The sequence below is a fragment of the Scaptodrosophila lebanonensis genome, unplaced genomic scaffold, assembly GCF_003285725.1.
Source record: "Scaptodrosophila lebanonensis strain 11010-0011.00,11010-0021.00 unplaced genomic scaffold, SlebRS2 tig00001419-arrow-arrow-pilon, whole genome shotgun sequence".
Classification (NCBI taxonomy): domain Eukaryota; kingdom Metazoa; phylum Arthropoda; class Insecta; order Diptera; family Drosophilidae; genus Scaptodrosophila; species Scaptodrosophila lebanonensis.
Genome location: NW_022060745.1, coordinates 86,883 through 112,180, shown reverse-complemented (window position 1 = coordinate 112,180; position 25,298 = coordinate 86,883). Strand labels below are relative to the sequence as shown.

General features: G+C 42.1%; 1 protein-coding gene across 3 annotated transcripts in view; it reads left to right on the top strand.

Annotated features, from left to right (window-relative positions):
• Positions 1-25,298, top strand: part of LOC115633443 (autophagy-related protein 2 homolog B) — a 617,768-nt gene that overhangs the window by 528,610 nt on the left and 63,860 nt on the right. The gene's annotated exons all lie outside the window — the stretch shown is intronic.

The window sequence follows — 25,298 nt, the reverse complement described above, 5'->3', positions numbered from 1 at the left end:
ATCTTATTTGGTCAAATAATCGGTCACAAGCGTCGATCGTCTGAGCAATTTTTGGTCGTTGAAACCATTCGTGCACTCTGCTACGGGATACGCAATCATCGCCATAAACTTGTTCCATCAATTGAAACGTTTCGGTAAAAGTTTTACCAATTTTAAAACAAAATTTAATGTTGGCTCTTTGTTCGAAGCTCATTTTCGCACCGATAACACAAACATACTGACGCTTTAAACGCAATAACTTCACTTCCAATCGATGTAATGTCATGAAAATCACTGGACAATCGATAAAGATAGCAGATTCTAACGCACCAGTCGACATATAGATAGCGCCACCAAGGAGCGCTGTTTACTTTGGAACGCACCTTGTATATATGTACTGCTGTTGATCCAGGAATTTGTCTGTTAAACAACTGGAAAAAACCCAACAAAATTTTGGAATTGCTAGGGCAAATATCAAGATATATAGTCAATATCCCTGACAGCTTTTTAAACAAGTGAACGAGTTTTTTTTTCACTTCTGGAGAAATTTTAAATAAGCGACGAGCTCGGCTTCTTAGCTCAAATATACATGAGTACATACAAGTATGTATTCTTTAATACAAAATAAAAGTGCTTAATATGGATATATCTATTTTTCGTTTTTACATTTAATGGTTATAACAATTCCGTGTTTCCAAAGGTTCATTTCGTGGCCGTGTCGCGTCGGACCGGTCCATGCCCATCTCTCCCATAAATGGAGGTTATTACGGCATTTCTAAAACGCTAACGAAAATTAAAAAGCATTATTTATGGAACAAGAAAGGAATGCTAAAGTCGAGCAGGCTCAACTCTTAAATACCCTGTACCACCCCACAAAAAAGTAATTAAATTAATTAATTAATTTAATTTAATTAATTAACTAAATTAATTTAATTAATTAACTAAATTAAATATAAAATATTCCATGCATGCATACATACATTTACATTTACATCAGAATCGTGCCTTATGCGTGTTTGTGTACTTGTACATATGTATGTATGTGTGCATTGGGCCTGGTTATATGGCTATAACTTTCTTTCTGATCATTCTATCATAATGAGACTTGGTATACGGTTATATAATAACTAACTTAATGTGACTACCAAATTTTAGTTCAAAATTCCAAGAATTACGGGAGTTATAGAAAATCGTTAATAAGGGGGGGATCAGAAAAAATGAACAAACTCGTCCTTTCTCGGTCTCAGGAGAATCTGTATACCAAGTTTGGTTATTCTAGCTCTTATACTTTCGGAGATCCTTGCGTTCATACAGACAGACAGACGGACAGACAGACGGACAGACGGACATGGCTATATCGACTCGGCTTGTCATGCTGATCAAGAATATATATACTTTGTGGGGTCTACCAAGCCTCCTTCTGTGTGTTCCATGTGCACTCGCACAAAACTAATATACCCTTGTACCCTTTGGGTACAGGGTATAAAAATATGACAAAACATATTAAAGAGTATATACAAAAATGCGATAAATGCCAAAAATCAAAAACAACGAAACATACAAAGACTCCACTAACAATTACTGACACAGCAATTTACGCTTTTGACCGAGTATTGGCTGACACAGTAGGACCATTACCTAGGTCAGAAAAGGGAAACGAATATATTGTTACACTTATTTGCGATTTGACTAAATACTTAGTCGCAGTACCAGTCCCGAATAAAAGCGCAAAAACAATTGCCGAAGCAACATTCAAATCATTCATACTGAAATACAGTCCATACTAATGGGTAGATTTGAAAAATATAACACAACATTTTGAAATGGGACAACTTTAAATTTTGTAAACTAAATAAAAAATAGTTCTTAGGAAATAAGTATATGTGCACTTTTCATTTTTATACCCTGTACCCGTAGGGTAAAAAGGGTATATTAGGTTTGTGCAAAGTATGTAACATGCAGAAGGAAGCATCTCCGACCCCATAAAGTATATATATTCTGAATCAGCATGACGAGAGAAATCGATCTAGACATGTCCGTCCGTCTGTCCGTCCGTCTGTCCGTCCGTCTGGATGAACGCAAGGATCTCAGAAACTATAAAAGCTAGAATAACCAAAGTTAGCATCCAGATTCTCCTAGGTCCGAGTAAGGACGAGTTTATTTTATTTTTTTAATTTTCCCGCCCTTCCCCCGCTACAGAATTTCGTCAATAGCGTCCACATTTCAAATGCTACCTAAACCAAACTTTGCACACATAATTTATATATAATTGTCTACTATTGTTCGAAATTTTATTCGGTCAATTCTAAGAAAAGTTATTAGCAAAACAAATCCTCGCCAGTACAACCCCTAACTGCAGCAACAAGTTCGCTCTTCTTCTTCCTCTTTTTGCTGCTGCTATGGGCGCATATAACTCAGCGACGGAAGTTTACCTGGGTACAGGGTATTACACTGTCGGGCTTGCTCGACTGTAGCGTTCTATCTTGTTTATGCCTCAATTTGTTTAATTCTTGTGATAATTTTTTATTTTTTATCAAAAAAATAAAACTCAAAGAATAATCATTATTTTATAAGTTTTATTTTTTTGCTCATCAATAATGATTATTGGTTAAGTTTTAAAGTAAAACTCAAAATTAATCATGAAATTGTAAGCGAATGAATAAAATTAATAAATCATTATTTTGTAATTTTTTTAATAACACTTATAATGATTACAGTCCCTACTAGTTCCACTTATGACGTGTTTGCTGTGGTGGCCTGAAATTGCGGCAATATTCATGGCAGACATCTGGGCCGTCTAAGTTAAGTTTTTTCTCGTCGGAAAGAATACTATTGCGATATTTATTTATCCAAAATTTGTGCTTTTCAGCAAATGATAAACGAGCCCGACGGAAATGGAAGTAGCTTTAGTACTGGCTCGGGAAGTATATTAAGCGTTAATATTTTCAACCAGAATTTGGTGGACTCGTCTTCTAGTAACATTGAGATCTAAATTACCCCTTATTTCGTCCATGTCCTTTTGAACAACAGGACGCCTAATTTCCCGTTTACAACGTTCGCCAATGTTGGTTGGTTTCCGTAGCTTTTGATCTTACCATAAGAATCAGGGTTCTTAACGAAATGTTTTATTGTGTTTCGGTGTCGATTGACTCTGGCAGCTATATCATCTATTTTTGTACCTTTTCCTCTTATCATTCGCTATTAAATGCATTCCATGTGGCATTTTAGGTAAAATCCACATTTCGTATGAACATTCAATATTTAAAATCAGTGCACTAGTTTGCTTGCGTTCTTTTACATACGTTTTACACTTATTTAATGAAAAGACTTCAACTTTGTAGCACACTAACCGTCCAAAGCACTTTAATCGCTGTTTGCACATATACTTAAAAGTATTACCTAAGTAAATCAAATGACGCCAAACAAATTTATGAAAACGGTACTACAAGGTGGTTTCGAAAGTAAACAGGACTTGTTGTATCGCCCCTGGTGGCGCTATCTATATGTTGACTAGTGCGTTAGAATCTGCTATCTTTGTCGATTGTCCAGTGAGAATTTCATGACATTTCATCGATTGGAAGTGAAGTAATTGCGTTTTAAGTGTCGGTATGTGTGTGTTATCGGTGCGAAAATGAGCTTCGAACAAAGAGCCAACATTAAATTTTGTTTTAAAATTGGTAGAACTTTTACCGAAACGTTTCAATTGATGGAACAAGCTTATGGCGATGATTGCCTATCCCGTAGTAGAGTGCACGAGTGGTTTCAACGTTTTCAAAGTGGTCGTGAGGACATAAATGACGATCAACATGTGGGCCAATCAAAATTCGTGATCACCAAAAATTCCATCAACCAACCTGTGCGTGAATTCATCAAAAATCAGGCGAAATCATCATTGAAATGGAATTGAACATCTCCAAAACATCGATTTATCGCATTTTGACCGAACATTTGGGCTTACGAAAAATGTGTGCACGGTTTGTTCCGCACAAATTGACTGACGACCAAAAATTGCTCAGACGATCGACTCTTGTGACCGATTATTTGACCAAAAATCACATTTTAACCATTAACCACTCGCCGTATTCACCTGATATGGAACCGTGCGACTTCTACCTTTTCGGAAAAATGCATTTGCCCATGAAAGGAAAGCGTTATGCAGACGTAGAGGCCATTCAAAAGGCTTGCACCGACATACTGGCGGCCATACCGGCCAACGAGCTAAAACATTCGTTCGACGTGCTTTTGGATCGTGCAAAAAGCTGTATTTTGAATAAAATAAATTGATTTTGCCGAAAAAACCATTTGTTCTGTTTTTTTTTTTAAAGTCCCGTTTACTTTGGAAACAATTGCTTGTATAACCAATTGCTATGTAAATGTGCAGTTATACACCCTTTACGTGAGTTCGAATACCGAGAGATGTAAAAACAAACAACTTTTTTTTTAAATTTTCTTAATTTATTAAATTTCTATAATTATTTTAAGAATACTTGTATGTACACAGTATTTCAAAGTCGGGGCACCCGACTTTAGCTTCCTTACTTGTTTTTATATTGAATTTAATTTTGGGTTGTTTCTTTGAATACAATAATTTTATTGTTTTCTTTGCCTCCTTTTTTAATATTCGATTTAATTCTTTTTTATTGGCTTGTCCAAATACTATGAACATGTTTAATAAATCAAGTTAAATAAGAAATGATTGATTCCCAAACAACAAGATATTGGTCTGATTAACCGATCTCTTCTGTCGGGTAGTACAGTAGTTTTTAGTTTGTTTATTTGATATTGCTTGTTCAGTTTAGTGTATGCTGGTTTGCATTGCCACGTTGCGAATTTTGCTAAGAAATCCCCGAGTATGTGCTGTTCGAAAGGTAAAGTTGTTCCACCACCGCTCAATCAGCCACTAGTGCCGCTTCTGAGCTACATCTCTGGCACCGATTTTAAAACATTTCCTGTAGAACATGATAATGAACGACGTCGGCTACATGCCAACATTCAAAGGGCAAGGCCAAATATATCACACATATATCACAAATATATCACAGAACCTCCAAATCTATTTTACTGGCAACGAAACAACAGAAGTCGAACAGCGTGGCGCCCTTAGCACTGATGTTCGGGGGGAAATCGTTTTAAGTCTGCAAGCTATGCTGCACGAACACATCCGCCTTATCCAATTATTCAAGACAGCCATAGACCAGATGCCACCTTGTGATTATACGGTTCTGATTCGGGCAGACAAAATATTCGAGCGACAAAATATAATCATTCACCGCCGAAAAGTCTACAACGCATTACGGAAACACATCGATCGTATCATGCACTACAATATCTAGTGCCTTTTCCGCGCGGCTATTATTTCAACATAATGTAAATGAAGCCCGGCACGAATGAAGAGTCAACAAAGAAAGTCCCTTGCATGGACCTATCGCCTCATGAAGCCGAATAAATTTAATTATTTGCTGAAATGTCGCGAACTCTTCCATCAGTTTATACTCGACTTGTACGCGAAAATTTATAGTGAACGTCTGCACTTCATTCGGCTGAATCAGCAAAAGCTGCGTGTTGAAGAATTTGTCTACTTGCTTTGCGTGATCGCTAACGATGGGAACGCTGAGCACATTGGGCAAATAGTGATCTTGCCAGCAACGTACACCGGCAGTTGCACGAATATGCTCAACACGCTCTGACATACGCGCAAGTATGGTCGACGATACCAATCTTCTGTTCATCGCGTAGACATGATCTCCCCGCTCTAGTTTTCAAGCAAAAGTTAATAAGGCTGATGACGTCATCACAAAAAATCCCATCTTTGGGAAAACTCAGTGGTGGATGTATGTACTCGGTTGAAAAGCGACACACGCCAATATATTGGTCTGGATAAAACAAAAAATCACTCCAAAACAAATCGATGACATTATTTCCGCGTTGCGGAAATAAATCGAAAACACATGGTTCACGGGCGTTGTGGTGAATTGAACCCAAATTCACCATGCATGAAAGATGGAAGAAGTACAAAGCGATATCCACGCGAGCTGATTCAAGAAACACAAACAGGAGGAGATGGATATCCTTTGTATAGACAAAGGAAGGTGGATGACGCTGGGTACTCTAGAGCTGGAACAAACATAGATTTCAACATCGCTATATCGATGTTTGGGCAATATCGAAAACATCGATGTTTTAGTTGCCAATATCGATAATCGGGTACTTTTTAAATTATTAATTGGATATTCATATTTTTTTATTAATGTAATAGTTTCGGAAGTAGTGCTGTTGACAGTGAACGTGGATGTAACGTGGGCGAAAACAATGTATAGATATCTGTAAAGTAAACTTGAAGTGCATACAGTATATGTATGTATTTAAGAAATGAACACTTGCTGCCTCACTAGGGTAGTGATTGTCTGCTATGCATTGAAGCTTCTTTAAATGTTTCCCGTTTTATAGTTACATCGAGGGACAACTGTGTGAGAAGGAGCGAAAAAACATTGATAACCTCATGGCCGTGCCATAAAATGTGCCTCTGAATGCCCTTTTAGCAAAGCTGGCCAAATTATAACACAAGTAGCAGTTTTTTAAAAAGCAACATCTTAAACAAGTTGTCATTTTTGAAAAAAAAAATCGATCTAAAAAAAAGGGCTAAATGAAAATAGTGTATTTGAAAACATCGATAGTATCAATTTTTTTTAAATATCGAAAACATCTGTTTAGGTATGAACATACGGCATCGTTGAAGCACTAGTGCAAGTGTCCCACGACTGCCTTAATGACTATCGGACGTTACATTGCTGCCTGCGTTATGTCAACGCGTTCCCACGCCTGCACACACATTGAGGTTCAAGTGTTAAGTAACAAGGATCGCGCAGCTGCATCGTTTATAATTACACTTATAGATTAAGGTTTACACAGCTGCTTACAACACTGTGCTAGCTTAAGATAGGCTAACCAATAGAATTACACGTCTACATGCAGCATGCGGACCATAGATATTGTCCAATAAAAATTAAGTTCCAGTTGTGAATTCGTAGAGTCGGCTGTGAGTCGAGGCACAGCAAGGTCAACCAGGCGACTAAACTAAATTTCCTCTAAAGATTCTACCAATTGTTACATCAAAACCTTTAAAAACAAATAATAATCGCAATGCTGTCCGATAAAGTGGTTCAGCTTTTCCAAAGGCAGACAGATCTGCATAGAGAAATATTATATCTCTAAAAGTAGACCTGTCTAGGGTTAAGGCGAAAACGACGGAGTTCGTCTCAAACAACTCAGCCCTCGTCAAAGGTGGAGTGATCGACCACCAGTATTTCAACGAGAGGATCTTCGACAGCACCATGGCTCGTATCAAACAATATAGGGAGTCATTCATGAAGGTCGAAGACAACCTCTGTCAGAGAAATTCCAACCGCTTCAAAAGTACCGGAAGTGGAGGCTGAAATTGCAAAAGTACCTGAAGTGCAGTTTGAATTTGCATCTCGTAATTCAAGCAACACGTGGAAAGGCAAGACTGATCCTGAAGCTGCAAGACGTTTTTGAATTTATTGAGCAAATTTACAACTCAGTAAGTTCATTGCAAAAGGACGTCAAAAAAGCGACGACAAGTCAGCAACAAAAGGAATGCCGCTACTGTGGCATTACTGGACACGACATAGCAAGATGTCAACAGTTTAAGGCTGCATCAGTTAACAAAAGGAGGAAGTTTACATCAAATCAGCATTTATGTTTTCGCTGCTTGGACAACCACGATATCAGGAACTGTGAGAAAGAATTGAAATGTCAATTCTGTAATAAAGGTCACAACACCTTGTTGCATGAAGAAGAAGAAGGAATGTGTAAACTACATGACCAAAACAAATGGTCAAAACAAATTTTTGGCCACAGCTCTAATCAAAGTAAAAAATGCAAGAGGAGACTATGAACTGCTTAGAGTTCTTATGGATGGAGGATCGCAGAGAACTCTCATCTCCAAAGAAGCAGCACGACTCCTACAGCTTCCAAGAGTAAAGCAAGTAGTAGAAATAGAAGGAATTTGTACAGGTTGTAACGACGCGTTGCGCAGCAACCAGCTGTGCGTCGTCACGATGCATGAGTAGGCGAGTAGTTTTGAACGCGCATTGAAGCGCAACGACTTTTGAGTTTAAAATAAAAGCACATTGTTTGAACTATATTCACGGCATACCGCCGCCCCTTTTATTGGGTCGCCTTGGCAATTTGGGGTGCATAATAAACATTAAAACATCGACTCTGGCCGGCGAGTATACCCGCGGCAGAGTAAACAACATTACAAGTGGCGCCCGAGCAGGGGCCCCAAAGAAGATTGAGGTTATATCCGACCAAGTATAGAGAGAAGCGCGTGGATTTACGATGCTACGAACGAGCTGGATACGTGCGCTGCGGAAGGAAGAGCTCAGCGCGGTGTTGCGTGAGCTCGAAATCGAAGAGACGGGCAACGTGGAGATGCGGTCGCGGCTATTCACGTTCGTGAAGTCGGCCAAGGAAGAGTACCGACCCCGCCTGGAAGAGCTGGCGGCGTATCATGAAAACATGTCATCGCGTAATCGCCTGGCGGACAGCTGGGAGTCCCGAAACAAGAGGACGTACGGGAAGGTCTACTCGTCGCGATAGAGGCAAATACGACACCAGCCGTGGCCCCGGTGCGAGCCGCGCCGCCGACTCCAGCGCGAGCTACATCACCAACTCCAGCGCCAGTGCCAACCATATCGGTAGCGGTCGCGGCCTCACCCGCAGAGACCGTAGCCAACCCACGGCAACCGCAGCGGCACCAACCAGCGACTTCGGGACCCTCCACGGCAGACCTGACCCAAACCATTGCCGATTCGTTGGCATCGCTGGCGCAGTGCATCCACCGATTGGCCCAGATCATGGAGGATGGTTTCCAGAAACTGTCGATCCAGACCCACGCTCCCACCACACCCGCTGCTCCTACTGGTGGTGCACCTGACGATGACAACCCAACAGCACCGGCCCCAGCGCCACCACTCACGAATGCGCTAGCGGTGGCAGAGCAGCATGCGCCAACACCAGCCGAACGAGACAGACGAGCCGCGTTGCAGAAAGAAGTAGGACCCAAGGACTTTCCTCCGAGACCTAGAAGATACGGCAGAGATGAGCAACGTGCGACTAGATGATTTGGTGACAGTATTACCGGTAGTCCTGGTCGGCGAGGCAAGGGAGTGGGAGTGGTCAAGGCGCAATTTGGCACAACGGTCTGCCGAGTTCCGCCAAGATCTATTAAGAGAGTATCCAGCAGGGCCCCATGTAGAAGAGCGCCGGCGGGAGGCATATAACCGGGTCCAGGGTGCATCAGAGACACCTAGAGAGTATGTCCGAGTGATGCGACGGCTGATGCGCAGCGCGGAGATGATCGTAAAGGAACAGCTGAGGCTCGTCCACGCCAACGTGCTGCCAGTAGTACGCGCCAACCTCCGCCTGGCGGGCGAAGAAGTGAGCTCGCTCGATGGGTACGAACAGGCGGCAACTAGCATATGCCCAGCAGTCTTGACACGGGCGCAGACGGCCGGTAATGGCGAACCAAACGCCACGCATCCCACGCCAATACCACAGCCGATACCACAGCCATTACCACAGCCGGTGGCTGTTGGCCCAGCGGACACGCATCGACGAGGACCCATCTGTAGACGTTGCGGGATGGGAGGACACAATATGGACGCGTGCCCGAACACTCAACAGCTCTACTGTTGGGACTGTGGTAAGATGGGCGTGCGTACGAGCGAATGCTTCCGACGCGCGACCGGCGACCGGCGGCTGGCGTGTCCACGCAGGCAACCTCAAACTAGGAATAAAGCGCCGATTGGCGGCCGTTCTAGGTTTACTAGGAGATGCGGTTGTGGACACCGGAGCGACGCGCAGCTTTGCAAGCCCGGTGTTGCGATATATAAGCATAATATATATAATATAAGCAGCATCGATTTGCGAAATGGGTACTGGCAGATTCCAATGGAGCGTGAGAGCCAGCGATACACAGCTTTCACAGTACCAGGACGCGGGCTGTTCCAGTGGCGAGTGATGCCATTTGGCCTCCACTCAGTTCCCGTGACGTTCCAAAGGGCGTTGGACAGCATCATCGACCCGGACATGGCACCACACGCCTTTGCATACCTCGACGACATAGTGGTGGTTGGCCGGTCGTTCGAGGATCACTTGCGCAATTAGCGCGGGGTGTTCCGGCGACTGCGGGCGGCCAATCTGCGAATAAATCGGGATAAGTGCAATTTCTTCCGAAAATCCATAAGGTACCTGGGGCATCTGGTGACGGAGGAGGGCATCCAGATGGATCCAGAGAAGGAAGCAGCCATCCACGAGTTGAAGCCACCATCAAATCTGAAGCAACTGCGGCAGTACATCGGGATGGCCTCGTGGTACCGACGCTTTGTGCCCAATTTCGCCACAACGGTCGGCCCACTCACCGAACTGTTGAAAAAAGGGGCGCAAGTGGAGTTGGGGAACACCGCAGCAGGAGGCATTTGAATGCATCCAAAGACAGCTCATAGAAGCGCCGGTGTTAGCGTGCCCCGATTTCACGCAACGCTTCTGCCTACAGACTGACGGCAGCGAGTATGGGCTGGCCGCGGCTTTGACACAAAACGTAGACGGCCAGGAGCATGTAATTTCCTACGCCAGTAGGAAACTGCAGAAGGCAGAGGTCAACTACAGCGCCACAGTGAAGGAGTGCCTGGCCATTGTCTGGGGAATCCGAAAGCTGCGACACTATCTAGAAGGCTATCGCTTTGGGACGTCGTATGCGGTTCAAACGGGGCAACTCGTACCTACTGGTCCTTGTGGATAAGTTCAGCAATTGGGCGGAATTGGTCCCCATCCGCAAGGCAACAGCGGCGGCAGTGAAGCTGGCCCTACGAGGGCGGATCCTGGCGTGGTTTGGAACGCCGCGAAAACTCATCACAGACAATGGAGCCCAGTTTACTAGTCGCGCGCTGAAACAGTTCCTCGCTGAGCCAGGCATACTGGCATACTGACGGCACCATATACACCTCAGGAGAATCCCATGGAGCGGACCAATAGAACGGTCAAAACATTGATTGCTCAGCTGGCGGACGGGCAGCACAACACGTGGGACGAACAACTGCCGGAAGCACAATTCGCCATTAATGCAGCACTTTCAGACGCAACGGGCTACTCACCGGCTTTCATCCTATTTGGGAGAGAACCAATGCATCCACGCACACTGTACGGCAGGGATCCAGACGCCCCCGAGGCAGTACCAGGTAGCCCACAAACACACGCGACACCGGTACAGTTCATCGCCCGAATAGCGAAGAGAAACCAAGTGGTAGCCAGTGAGGATCAGGCGCGTCACCTGTCTAACGCCGCAGAGCGTTCGATGGGCCATTCACAGTGCGTGCATTTGTATCCCCAGTCATAGTGCGCTTACGACCAGTAGCGGGCGGCAGAGGTAGAACAGCACATGTGCGAGATCTGAAGGCGCTGAATGCAGACGACAGCAGCGACGACGAGTGCAGCAACAGCAGCGGCGGGGGCGGTATGGGTACCGCGACCGTGCCATTGGCGATCCTTAAACAGCTACGGCAACAGCAGCCAGTCCCACAGCAGCCGGTACAACAGCAGCCAGTCTTACAGCAGCCATTACAGCAGCCACGACAACAGCATTCAATTCAGCAGCAGCCGGTACAACAGCTACGGCAACAGCAGCCAATTCAGCAGCAGCCGGCACAACCGCTACGACGACAGCGGCCAATTCCGCAATGGCCTTTACAACGGCCACGACAGCGGATGCAACAACAAGCCCAGCAGCTGGGCGCGAGCACCAGTAGCAACAGAATCCAGAGGATGACGACACGCCAGCAGGACCGGCAGCAGTAACAGAAGACCAGCGACAAGGGCATCAGTAATAATAGCCGCGACGACCGCCATATACAACCACTCACAACCACAACACTTCTAGCAATTCCCGAAGACAACCACCACCCGCTGCAAGCGCTAAAGTCAACGATCACCACCATATTCCACACCCCGGAATTTGAAATTCAAACTTGCGGCGGAAATGGAGAGCGAAGACAACGAAGCGACAGAATGACAGCGCGAGCAGCTGACTGTGAAGGTACAGGTGGCGTCGACAGGTGGCCAAACGCGAGGGGTGGCAGCGCTGCCACCCAGCTGCTACACATCTGCCTTTCGATTATGGCGCGGTGCTAGCAAAATTCGAAAACACCACCGATCGGGCCATTCGACCCCTTGGTGAAAGGGGGAGGTGTAACGACGCGTTGCGCAGCAACCAGCTGTGCGTCGTCACGATGCCTGAGTAGGCGAGTAGTTTTAAGAAGTAGTTTAAGTATTAGAAGAAATAAGGAGTTTGAAATTGGAGTTTGAGTGGAGAGCCTTGGCTTGGAGTTGGTTGAACGCGCATTGAAGCTGTAGGAATGGGTGATAGTAGGAACACCCCTAATCACTAACAATAATTAAATAGTGACCGAATAGTGATTGAATAGCGAAGTAGTAATAAGTAATTGATAATCGATAATAACGAATAACAGGGAAGTAAGAGGTCAATTGATATTGACCAGCCAAAGTAGGAGGACCCTGACTGAAATTTGAATTAAACGGATTTTCTAAAATATTGTTATTTGCAATAAACATAAGTAACATCGCTAATTTAAATAAATTGAATTAATCCAACAAAGCGCAACGACTTTTGAGTTTAAATTAAAAGCACATTGTTTGAACTATATTCACGGCATACCGCCGCCTCTTTTATTGGGTCGCCGTGGCACTTTGGGGTGCCTAATAAACATTAAAACATCGAACAAAGAACTGGCAGAAGTGCACTCTGGCAGATCCAAAATTCAACAAGCCATTATTGGATCAGACCTATTTCCATTTATAATGATGGGAAATGTGAAAACCGTCAAAGAAATATTAGGTCAAAAGACAAAGTTCGGTTGGATAATGTCTGGAAATATAACTGTAAAGCCGCGCAGTAAAGTAATCACTGCCGCAACAACAGTACGTCAGCATGAATTGGAACACTTTTTGGAGCGGGAAGGTGAATCCTCTGATTCAAAAATATATATGCAGCGCAAAATGGCAAATTCTCAAAAGCGAGAGTTACTCGAAACGTCTCAATCGCATCTAGCAAAACCGCTAACAACAGACTTATGCAAATTCATTCCGAAATCCAATGAGGTTGTTCAGAATTTCATTGACAACAACACAGAGAGCTTTGACCTACCAGAACCAATTTCGAAACGAGGGCGTGCAGAAGCCAGCCTACCCATGTCGGATTTGACTTCCAAACCAATCACACAGCTGATCCAGCGGGGGGGTTGGAAGACAAGTATGATCGTCGTAGTCGGGACGATGTGGAAGAGGATCTGAAGAGTCCATGGATCTTTGGAATACATCTATCATATCAAGGGCGTAGGTAGCTTTGTGCAAAGGGGGGGCCAATTTCCTGTTCAACTTTTTTCCAATTAATAAACAATTTTATATACATAGATTTATATACATAAGTGAAATTAAATTATAGTATTAATTTTCTTGGGTTTTTAGAAAACTCATCCACAATTGAATCTTCTAGTTCCGCCCTTTTTTCGGCAACTAACTTTCTGTGTACGCTTAACATGCATAATCCTTAAAAAAACAGATATAAATATATACATATATATTAATAGGGCTGTTACGTTTAATTTATCTCATTTTAATTACCATTTAAGAGAGATTCGGTCATTGTAGTTCGAAGCCACGTTTTGACTCTTCCGTGGCCGTTGTGCATGGCATAGCGAGCGCAATTGTCAAAGCCTGTCTGATTTTTGGATAAAACTCCGATTTTTTTTACCACCAAATCTACATCTGTTAGCTTTTGACAAGCATTAACCTAGCTCATGCTCTATGCCTTTTATGTCGTAAAAAGCGGTAGTAGAATCTATTTTTGCTTTTGTTTCATTTAAAGATATATTTTTAATTTGTTTTGGGTGCAAAGTAGTTAAAAAAAAAACTGGGTTATTTTCTTCCGAAAATCTTTGCGATATCGCGGATATTAAGGAATCAAGGTACGGGACAAAAATCGCTCTTTGGTAAAATAGAAGCGCTGATGTAAATGGTGGATTTAGTCTATTTTTTTTTTTTTTTTTTTTTGGACTATCCTTGGCGTAGTTATTTCAACTGATGCGTTATTTGCTATCTCGGATGCGTTTTTATAAATATCATTGAAAACTACATCTGCGGTGGATCTGTGCATTTTAAAGCATTCCAATAAATGGCGCATATGTTCGGCGCATTTAAATATATCATTATTTTTTTACTAATCAATATTATGTTCCATATATAAATAAGCGTAATTAGCATAATTCGACGATCGGCAGTGCCTTATACTACATTAAGTGAACTATTGCAGCCTATTAACTTTTGCAGTGTCAATGGATCCTGATGGCAGGCTTTTGGAAAAATTTGCGTATTTAGTTGTGTCTTCCTTAAAAGTAAATAGTGAATTATTGAAACATAGTAAACCATTGAAACATAGTGAACCATTGAAATTTAGTGAATTATTGGATTGTAGCGACCAATTATTGCATAGTCAACCATTGAATTGCAGTGACCAAGTATTGAATAGTCAACGAATGAATAGTAGAATCCAGATATTGCACAGTGAACCAGCAAATCGTAGTGGCGACGATTGCATAGTAAACAGCGAACATATGTTGTACAATGCCACATTAACAAATAATGCTCAGACATTAAAGGATGCAACTCAATTGATAGACCATATATTTACAATATTGATATCTCCGAAAACTTCATATATAATATAAACCCGAAGTTAAGTAAATTTTACCAAAATCAAAACCACAATATGTTTGTCACCAACTATGAAAACATGTCAGATATTCCTCCAATCAAACATAATTATGAAATGAAAATTAAATTAAAAGGGAGGAGAAAAGCGACTATGTGTTGATTACAGGCAGTTAAATTTAATCACCATTCGCGATGGATACCCAATGAAAAATCGCTAGCTTTTTAGCGAAACGACAACAAGATTTAACTATTTATTAAATGAGACGCGGTGTTCTTTGATTATTAAAATGGCTTTTAATGGCTTGGTAATTGTGCAAAACGATGTTGAATATGCGAGAATTAGATAGCAAGAGATTTGCCTGCTGCCGCTACAAGTCAGCGGGCCGGCATAAGACAAGTAATGCACAAAGAGAGCGCCACAGAGAGCGCAGTAAAGGGCGCGATAGAGAGCGCAAAGAAAGGGCTCAGAAGCTAAGTAGGGTGCTCCAACATTCCGGCCCCTTTGAAGGACTCCCGGTCTTTCAAATCCACACGGAGCACCGCCAACATCGTGGACTGGTCGCCTAGCAGCGCCGCTGCCTCCAACAATCCTCCTATGTGAGGAGGTCGGGGAAGAATGAACCACCAATTGATTCGTCGCTCTGCCGCATAGTCCGTCAGGGCGTCCTTTCTCCGCTCGAAATCCGACGGCATGTCCCTCAGCAAGCCGCTTGTTCCCGCGAAGTTCGTCACGTTGTCGCTAAAGACCATTTCCGGCAGGCCGCGCTTCCCGATGAACCTTGTAAAGACGTTAAGGACAGTATCAGTGGATAAATTAGCTACCAGTCCGAGGTGAACGGCCTTCGAGGCAAAACAAACGAATACCGCTACGTAATTTGTAACGGGCGGTCTTCCGCGTATGCGATAGCTACCATGGAATGGGCCGCAAAGTTCGAGTCCACAAACCCTGAAAGGTCGACCTTCTCGAAGGCGATCACCTGGCAAATTTCTCGTTATTTGCTCAACTAACTTGGGCTTGCATCGAAGGCAGTTATGTGAAACTGCTGAGCAAACCCTACGAGTATTTATCACCCAAATCTGTTGCTTTAGCAGCCCAACTAACATCTTAAATCGCCACAGCTCTTGCCACAGAGTTTTGGCCGCTGTGACGATGGGGCACAAAGGTCCAAGTTGCTCAGACAAACGAGATAATATATTCCGCTTTGTCGGCTTCAACCAAGTAAAGCTATCCTCATGCAGATGATAACGAAATACATCATTATGAGGAGCCAGCATGTCGTCAACATAAAAACAATTTTTAATGACATTTAACGCGACATGGTGACATCGAGCATAAATATTTGCCAATTCAAACAACAAGCGCACAGCAAAAAATGGCGCTGATGCAGTCCCGTATGTTACAGTGTTCAACTTAAAGGACTGCAGCTCATGAGAGGCGCTTTCTCGCCAGAGAATGAGCTGGTACTTTTTGTCTTTTTCAGACACGTTTATTTGCCTGTACATCTTTGAGATGTCGGCAGTAATTGCATATTTATTCAACCGAAAATTTACAAGTGTTGAATAAAGCTCCCTCTGAATAGTCGGCCCAACCATTAAAGTGTCATTTAATGACAGGGCCGTTGACGTTTTACTAGAAGCGTCAAACACCACACGCAATTTGGTTGTGGTGCTTTCAGGTCTCAGGACACACTGATGAGGAATATAGTAGTGCTGTCCTGGAGGAGGGGATTCAAGAGCAGACATATGCCCAAGATCACGATACTCTCTCATGAAGTCATGGTACATGTCATGGAGAGTTTTGTCTCTTGCGAGTTTGCGCTCAAGTTGCAGAAATCGTCTTTCAGCAGTTTGAAAGGAAAGCCCTAGTACAGTGGGATCGGATTTGAACGGAAGTTCGACTTGAAAACGTCCTGTAGACAGGCGCTGTACTGATTTGGTGAAGTTAGCTTCACAGGCCTTTTGTTCAGCTGTCTGGCGCACAGCCTTCGACTCATTTGGGCTCCGATCGAGTTCCCAAAAGCGTTGAACTAAGGTGTCGAGAGAACAATCATTAACTTGAGCGACAACGTTAACGCTGAATTGTTGAGGAGGTATTTGCCCTGTATATCTTCCAGCAACAACCCATCCCAGCAATGTCTTCTGCAACAATGGAAGACAAGAATTGAGCTCGATTTGCCCAACGCATAATAACTTGTAAAAAAGTTCAGCGCCTAGGAGAATATCAACCTTGGCTGGCTTATAGAATTCTGGGTCAGCCAACTCAAGGTTTGCGGGTATTTTCCAATTCGATGTGGGCACGAAGTTACCAGGCTGACAAGTTGATATGGATTTAAGAACCCAAAAATCAGTGCCAAAGCTGTGAGAATTCAAACGAGATTGAATATCAGTGCACACCTTGTGCCTACTACCAGTAGTGGTTCCACCTGCCATTACAATACTCACAGCTGTGTCTTTACGCTTTAATCGAAGGCGCTTCGCAAGATTCTCAGTCATGAGGTTCAACTGTGAGCCGCCATCAAGTAACACACGAGCAGGATGGTAATGACCGAATCTATCTTTAATTTTTACGACTGCTGTGGCAAGAATTACTTGATCGGCACTTAAAACGTGACCTAAGTACGCTTCTGGAGGTGCGACTGCGTGTGGAGCGGGTGAATTTGGCACAGCTACAGAGTATCTGTGCAACAACGAATGGTGTGGTTTTGAACACACCCGACACTTGGAAGCCTCGCAGCTGGAAACTATATGGCCCACATTCAAACAATTGAGGCACATTCTTTGAGTCTTAGCAAACTCAAATCGCTGCATAACAGATATAGAACCGAAGGAAGGGCAAGAATAAATATTGTGATCCGCAGAACCACAATATGTGCACTTCGAAACCGGTTTTGAAGGCTTTGAAGGACCCTTTGTGCAAGAAAACGAAGCTTTACTATTTCTTGCAGGTTCTACTCGCGGTTTATTTGGAACCCGAGTTGTCTCTTCAGCCGCTAAATATTGGTAACGCCTGTTTAACTGCTTAGCGCAATCATCCCAAGAAGGCAACTTGTCATAATCGAGCTGTTCCTCAAAACGAGATTTGGTTGCATGATCAACTTTGGCCATAACCATATGTATGATCATTGCATTCGAAATGTCCTTTTCACTTCCCAACGAAGTTAAAGACGCATAAATGGCAGAAACAGTGTCAATGATGGACCGCAAACTAGACGCATTAGGTTTGGTCATACTTGGGATGTCAAACAATTGCGAGATAGTGTCGAAAAATATCAAACATTTGTTGTCGTACACAGACTTGAGGCTAGCAATGGCTTTTGAGTAATTGCAGTCCGTTAACTGAAACGGTTTCACAACTCCTAGAGCCTCACCTGACAAGCACGACACCAAATGATTAAACTTCTCGACGTTGGTCAACGAAGGATCGTCATGAACTAGACTTTCAAATAAGCACATAAAATTCTTAAATTCGGCATGCTTTCCACTGAATGTAGGCAGCCGCATTTTGGGTAACTGGGACCGTTGACTGGCCATCATAGAACAGTCATGAGAAGTCTGACTTTCAACTTTTTGTTTCGTTGCCTTCACATACAACGCCTTAGTTGAAATGCACAAATCCTCAAGTGGCCCTCTACTATCGTTACTTGGATTGAGACTATCCAAATCTGCCTGAAGCCCCATAGCTTTCTTTATGTAATCTTCTAACAGCTCGAGACGACACTCGAGTTCTGTTTGCTCAAACGAAATTGTCTTTAACTGAAATGCTGTTCTCATACGAGCAATATCAGCGCTAACCTTATCAAATTTCTGCAAGCATTGTACTAGTTTAGAACTAGATTTAGCTACTACTTGTTGCTTTTCAGATTCCGACATGGTAGAGTATAACCAAAATAAACTCTAAACAAGTTGCAAATCAAAGAAAATGAAAGCCGAACTTTCCTAACAGCCCTCGCAAATAACAACGCGCTAAAACAGCAAGAGACAAACTGAAATGCACGCAGATTACGTACACACGCACTCAATACAGTATGCACGCAAGCAAAGTAGCAGTCCAAGCGACCGCACAAACAACAACGAAATCTGCAAGCAGTCTCAGCTGTACTCAGAAAATAGGCGTTGATTACCGCAAGCACGCTTGTAGGCAACGCTAATCCAAACGGGTAGCGGGGGAAAGTTCGTTGGCCCAGCGACAAGTGTAGCCGAAAAAGGGCGCGCACAAAGGAGAGAGCGACAAAATTCTTTTGCTACGCTAGCGGCGCAAGCAACAACAAAGCTATGTTTCTATGTATGCAGCTGATGCATCAAATCTTCACCAAAAAACCAACACAATAGATCCAAAATAACTTCAAAATATTTGTTTTTTATGTTAAAAATCAGCTTAACAGCCCTTTTTTAATTATTGTTGTTTGTTTTGCCTCGAGGTTTTGTTAATAATTATGTTTATGAGGGTGTATAATGTGTTAAATTGTGCAAGGTATGACGTATGTATGTATATAATATGTGGTTATTGGCGAGTATGTATGTACATGCATATGTATGTATGATTATGTATTTGTGCATGTAAAGTGGTTGCACAAAATAATTTATGTGCCAAAAATTGAGTCCGCATAAGCATAGGTTTTAAGCACCTTTCTCTTGCACAAATTTGCAGCAATTAAACTTCTTAGAGCTTTATGCTCAATTGTTGGCACAGAATACCTGTAAGCTCTCAAAGGAGTCCACCGAAACTTCCCTGGATTCCGAGCGACGATCACTCATTAGCCAAGCCAAACGAAAGTACCACAAGTAGGGCAGACAGCAGCTCCACAGTCCAAACGAATGTATGTAGTTGATGATATCCAGAAAGGCACCAAGCTCCAAATCCAAATCAAACGAAGTAATCACACGACCGCGCACAAAAACCAAGCCACAAAGACCGCAAACAAACGAGGAAATAATCTTCTGAAAACCGATGTCCCTGCTCGGGCGCCAATGAAAAATCGCTAGCTTTTTAGCGAAACGACAACAAGATTTAACTATTTATTATTATTATTATTAATGACTGCTTAGAGCGTCTGGAAGGCAATAATTATTTCTCCATTCAAGATTTAAAGACTGGCTTTCACCAGATTAAGGTTGCTGAGAGTTCAATACCATACACATCTTTTGTAACACCTAGTGGTCAATATGAATATAAGCGAATGCGTTTCGGGTTAACGAACGCACCAACAGTTTTTCAGCGTTTTATTAATTTTATATTACAACCATTTATTAAGGAAGGTAGTGGCACAGTATATATGGACGATATTGCGATAGGGTCACAGACATTAGAGGAACATATTATAGTCTTGGACAATGTATTAAAACTATTGGAAGGATATATATTAGAAATCAAACCTAGCAAATGTCAACTATGTTATAGTAGTATTGAGTTCTTGGGATATACAGTGTCCAGTAACGGAATTCGACCCAACAGTGAGCATATTGAAACTATTAGACATTTACTTAGACCAAAGAATTATATTGAAATGCAAAAGTGCTTAGGACTATTTTCTTACTTCAGACGTTTTATTCCAGCCTTTTCAAAAATTACCAAACCATTAAAAGAGTTAACAAAGCCAGAAATAAAGTTTGAGCTTAATGATCATTGCATTAAGATTTTTGAATACCTTCGCGAGCGACTGATCCCAAATATGAGAACAAAAGTTGATTCCTTTATTCAGAATTGTTTAAAGTGTATTATGTTTACAGTCCCGACTCACGCAAACAATAGAACATTGCACAGTATTCCTAAACGCCCTATCCCTTTCGATACCTTGCACATAGACCATTTTGGACCCTTTCCTTACATTGTATCAAAAAAGAAACATATATTGGTTGTAATTGAAGGATTCATTAAATTTGTTAAATTATATTCAGTAGATACAACTAGTACAAAAGAAATCTGCGCATGTTTAGCAAAATATTTTGAAAATTATAGTCGTCCGCGTAGAATTATTTGGAGTTCAGCAAAGAGGGTGTGACATAGATGCGTTAACAGAGTACTTAAATGATAAATGTGTGTTAGAATTTGATAGAAATTTAGATACGATACGCAAAACAGCTGTAGATAAAATTGAACATTGTCAGAAGAAGAGCACTGAATATTATGAGAAAAAAACATAAGCCTCACATACAATATTCTGAAGGCGACTTCGTTGTAATGCGGAACATTGACACTACAATTGGTACAAATAAGAATTTTATTACAAAATATAAAGGCCCTTTTCAAGTAAATAAAAAGCTGCCCAATAAGTCAGATTATGATGGTATTGTAGAGGCGAGCCGATTACGAAAATGGGCAGATTGGCGCATTCAATGTGAAGATTACCCTGATTAAAATAACATTATCTGATTAGTTTAAGATCCGAATGAATTATGTATACCTAAACCCCTATTTTTTTTCTCTTTTCATATGACTAACCTTTTATAATTTATGCTAATAATATTAACACTTTTATGTATTTGAGATCGAGGACGATCTAATGGTCAGGATGGCCGAGTTGTAGGAATGGGTGATAGTAGGAACACCCCTAATCACTAACAATAATTAAATAGTGACCGAATAGTGATTGAATAGCGAAGTAGTAATAAGTAATTGATAATCGATAATAACGAATAACAGGGAAGTAAGAGGTCAATTGATATTGACCAGCCAAAGTAGGAGGACGCTGAGTGAAATTTGAATTAAACAGATTTTGTAAAAGATTGTTATTTGCAATAAACATAAGTAACATCGTTAATTTAAATAAACTGAATTAATCCAACAAAGCGCAACGACTTTTGAGTTTAAAATAAAAGCACATTGTTTGATAGTTCAAACAATAGTTATTAGGCACCCCAAAGTGCCAAGGCGACCCAAAAAAAGAGGCGGCGGTATTATTATTGGGTCGCCTTGGCACTAGGGGGTGCCTAATAAACATTAAAACATCGACTCTGGCAGGCGAGTATACCCGCGGCAGAGTAAACAACATTACAAGTTGGCACGGAAATATCGAGAAACACCGTTCAGTTAAAGATAAAACCCAGATTTGAAAGCAAATTCGAGACTCGAACTAAGGCCATGGTAATGCCAAAGTTACAGAGAGTGCTACCAGAAAAAGGTTTTGATATGGACATAGGAAAGAACTGGAAGAAGTGCACTCTGGCAGATCCAAACTTCAACAAGCCAAGTAATATTGACATGATTATTAGATCAGCCCCCATTTATAATGATGGGAAATGTGAAAACCGTCAAAGAAATATTAGGTCAAAAGACAAAGTTCGGTTGGATAATGTCTGGAAATATAACTGTAAAGCCGCGCAGTAAAGTAATCATTGCCGCAACAACAGTACGTCAGCATTAATGGGAACACTTTTTGGAGCGGGAAGGTGAATCCTCGAAACGTCTCAATCGCATCTAGCAAAACCGCTAATAACAGACTTATGCAAATTCATTCCGAAATCCATTGACTTCCAAACCAATCACACAGCTGATCCAGCGGGGGGGTTGGAAGACAAGTATGATCGTCGTAGTCGGGACGATGTGGACGAAGCCCATAATGCCATTGCCGAGCGTGAATCGGAACTTGAAGCGAAGCCACAAGACACTCGGCGCAGGCATGTCAGGTTCCGCCGGTAGCTGTGTTGCAACGGCGTCCGGCCTGATGACTTGGTCAGCAGATATTGCCTTGCGCATGTGAACTGGCATCTATGCTGCAACGGAGTCCGGTCGAATGACCTGGTCAGCAGCTTCTGCCTTGCGCGTGTTAACTCCTCTCGGGGTTAAGTAAAAGTGGTCCTCGGGTTTTCTCAGATGTACCGCGAGTTCAATTCAGCATTTAAGGGCTACGACAAGTGCAAGAGTAAGTCAGTTGCTTAGTAACGGCCTTGATAGTAGTCCGGATTGCAGGTCGCCAATGCATGGAAGATTCTTCAAGCTCAGATCGTGAAGGAAGTGCAAATTCAGGTGCTCTCGGTGGCTGGTCACGTTGATTTGTGACGAGGCGGACACCGCAGGTTTTTTCATCAAGACGCCCTATGGTTGACATATAAAGTGCCGTTCAGGGAAATGCGGCCATCTAAGGTTGCCAGATATGTTCCCGAAACCAGCTAACTGATGCCATTATTATCTTCGACCTTTATGGTCGCGTCGTTGATAATCGTCAATCGGCGTTACCGGCTCCAAGTACAATGAGCGACGATTCCAGCTGTTTGGCGCAAGTTAAAGCCCGCATCCTCTTGCAGAAGGTAGTGCCCACAGCCGCGCTACATTCGCAACCGGCTACCGTGCTACTGTCTTCTAAATCTAAAATTAGTTTGTTCTTTTGATCTGGAAAAACATTAATTTTCTTACAAACTAAGAAATATAACATATTGTTTTTTTTGAAAATCTTTAATGCTAGATACTGATAAAATATCTGATATGCTAACATTTGTGAAGTGTTCACTTGCCAATTCTTTAATATCGATGCTGTCCAGAATGAGAGGGCCTATTAGATTGATTTTTACTAGCGTTATGGAAAATGTTAGATCTTCAAGACTAGTGATAATTATTCTGTTCTTTGCAAGAATGGTTTCATACTAATAATCGGAATCTCCCGTCCTGTGAATTGCGTTCAACGTCTTTGTAATTTCTTTAATTCGTGTCTACAATTAAGTATTTATCTCAATTTGCCTCTATTAACTGTCCTTGCCTAAACTTAATCTGTTCCCAGTCGTTGAAGTCCGGTGTACTGGCTAATCCTTTCAGCGCTGTTCCCAGCAGATTTATGCTGCGTGCCTGTCTGTGATGAAATTTAGGTGTGTCTATTAATGTTTCTATATGTCCTAAGTCCGTGTTGAGTAATTTCCTCATATGGTTTTTTGTAAATAGGTCCAATGACTTTCTCGTTTTCTCAGCGTAAGTTTCGTATGACGTCATATTCGTTGTATGTCACAGGTACCCATAGTCATCCCAGATAGTCACGTCCCCGTCAGTTATAGGTAGTCAGCGTGAGAGTAATCAGTAAGTCTTGATGTCGCTGTTGTCCGAGTGATCAGTGTCAGAGTCAGCACGAGCCTATATCCTAAACCGCGGCAATTTCAATATGAAAGAAAAATGCTTCCGATATAATAAGAGTGTTCAAACCTAATCAAAACAAAATGTAGAGCCTAAGGTATGTTAAGGCTGTCCTTATGGACAAGCACAAGCGTGATAACTTATTTGATTTCAACAACACCCTCTCCCCACCTGATAAGTTTTGTGGACTCTTGTTTGCTTTTTCAAGCTTTCTATCCTCAGCTGTTTTTCTTGTTTTCGACTTGCGTTGCAAGTTCTACCGGTATCGAATGAATAACCTCTGTTGGTTTCCTGTCTGTCACTAAATGTATTTATCTATTGTATTGTATGGTTCCGATGGTATCTGTCAAGTTTTTATTCAACTTCAAGCAACGACCTATTTCCCCAAGGGTACTATGGAAACGCTCGACATGTCCATTAGAAGTACTATTTAAAGGAGGTGCATTCGAAATTTCAATGTCAAAATTATTTGCTAGTATTGATTTTATGGTCTCAGAGTTAAGTGATTTTTCGTTATCGCAGTAAATGGTTTATGTCTTTGGAAACAGGCTGAAAATCTGAGCTTTAATGTCCACGATTGCACGTGAATGAATGGCCTGTACCATGGCGAACTTGGAAAATTTGTCCACGCAGGTCAGAAAAAAATTCTTGTCTGTGGAATAAATCGACATGCAATATTTCTCCCGCATATGATGGTATCGGCGTTTTTTCTATTGCTCGTTTGGTCGGATGTTGACTATATTTTCCCATAGCGCATATTCTGCAATTTGCGATTACTTCTGTCGCTAGTTGACTCTTCTTGGGAAACAAATAATCCCGAAGTATTTGTTTTACATTTTTTTTGAGCTGCACGATGAGCACGATTATGCTCTATCGTGGCTTTTTCCCTCTGCTATGTGCTGTAAGTTATGTCCGTTATAATATTCTTGGAATATCTGAATACGGTTGAGGGGAATGCTAAGTTTGTGTTGAATAAAGGCCAGAATAGGCATATCGAAATGTATTGCGTTGACTACGTCCGCTCTTACCACGTCTTGCAAAGTTTGCAAGGGAGTGTTTGGGTCAGAAAACTAGACAATGTACCTAACTTTTTCTTTAAAGGAAATACAAGTTTTCACCGAAGGGTTGCTATTCTCGTCAATAACTGAGCGCTTTAACATTCTGACGAGACAAGGCGTCTACCACGAAGTTCTCTTTGCCAGGTTTATAAATGTAATATTCGCGTTGTGTTCATCAATAAAAGCTTTCCAGCGTTTTATTTTTGCGTTCGAAGAAATGTCAGAGGCTGGTGGTCAATGAAAATATTCAGATTTCTCACTTCGTATAAGTAATTCCGAATGTTTTTAAAGCTCACAATTTAATGTGTTCGACATGATCTTCTTTGTTTTTTTGTTTTTGTTTTTACTTCATCCACATATACACAACAAGTTTTTCCTACCTGCTCCCGGAGGACAAC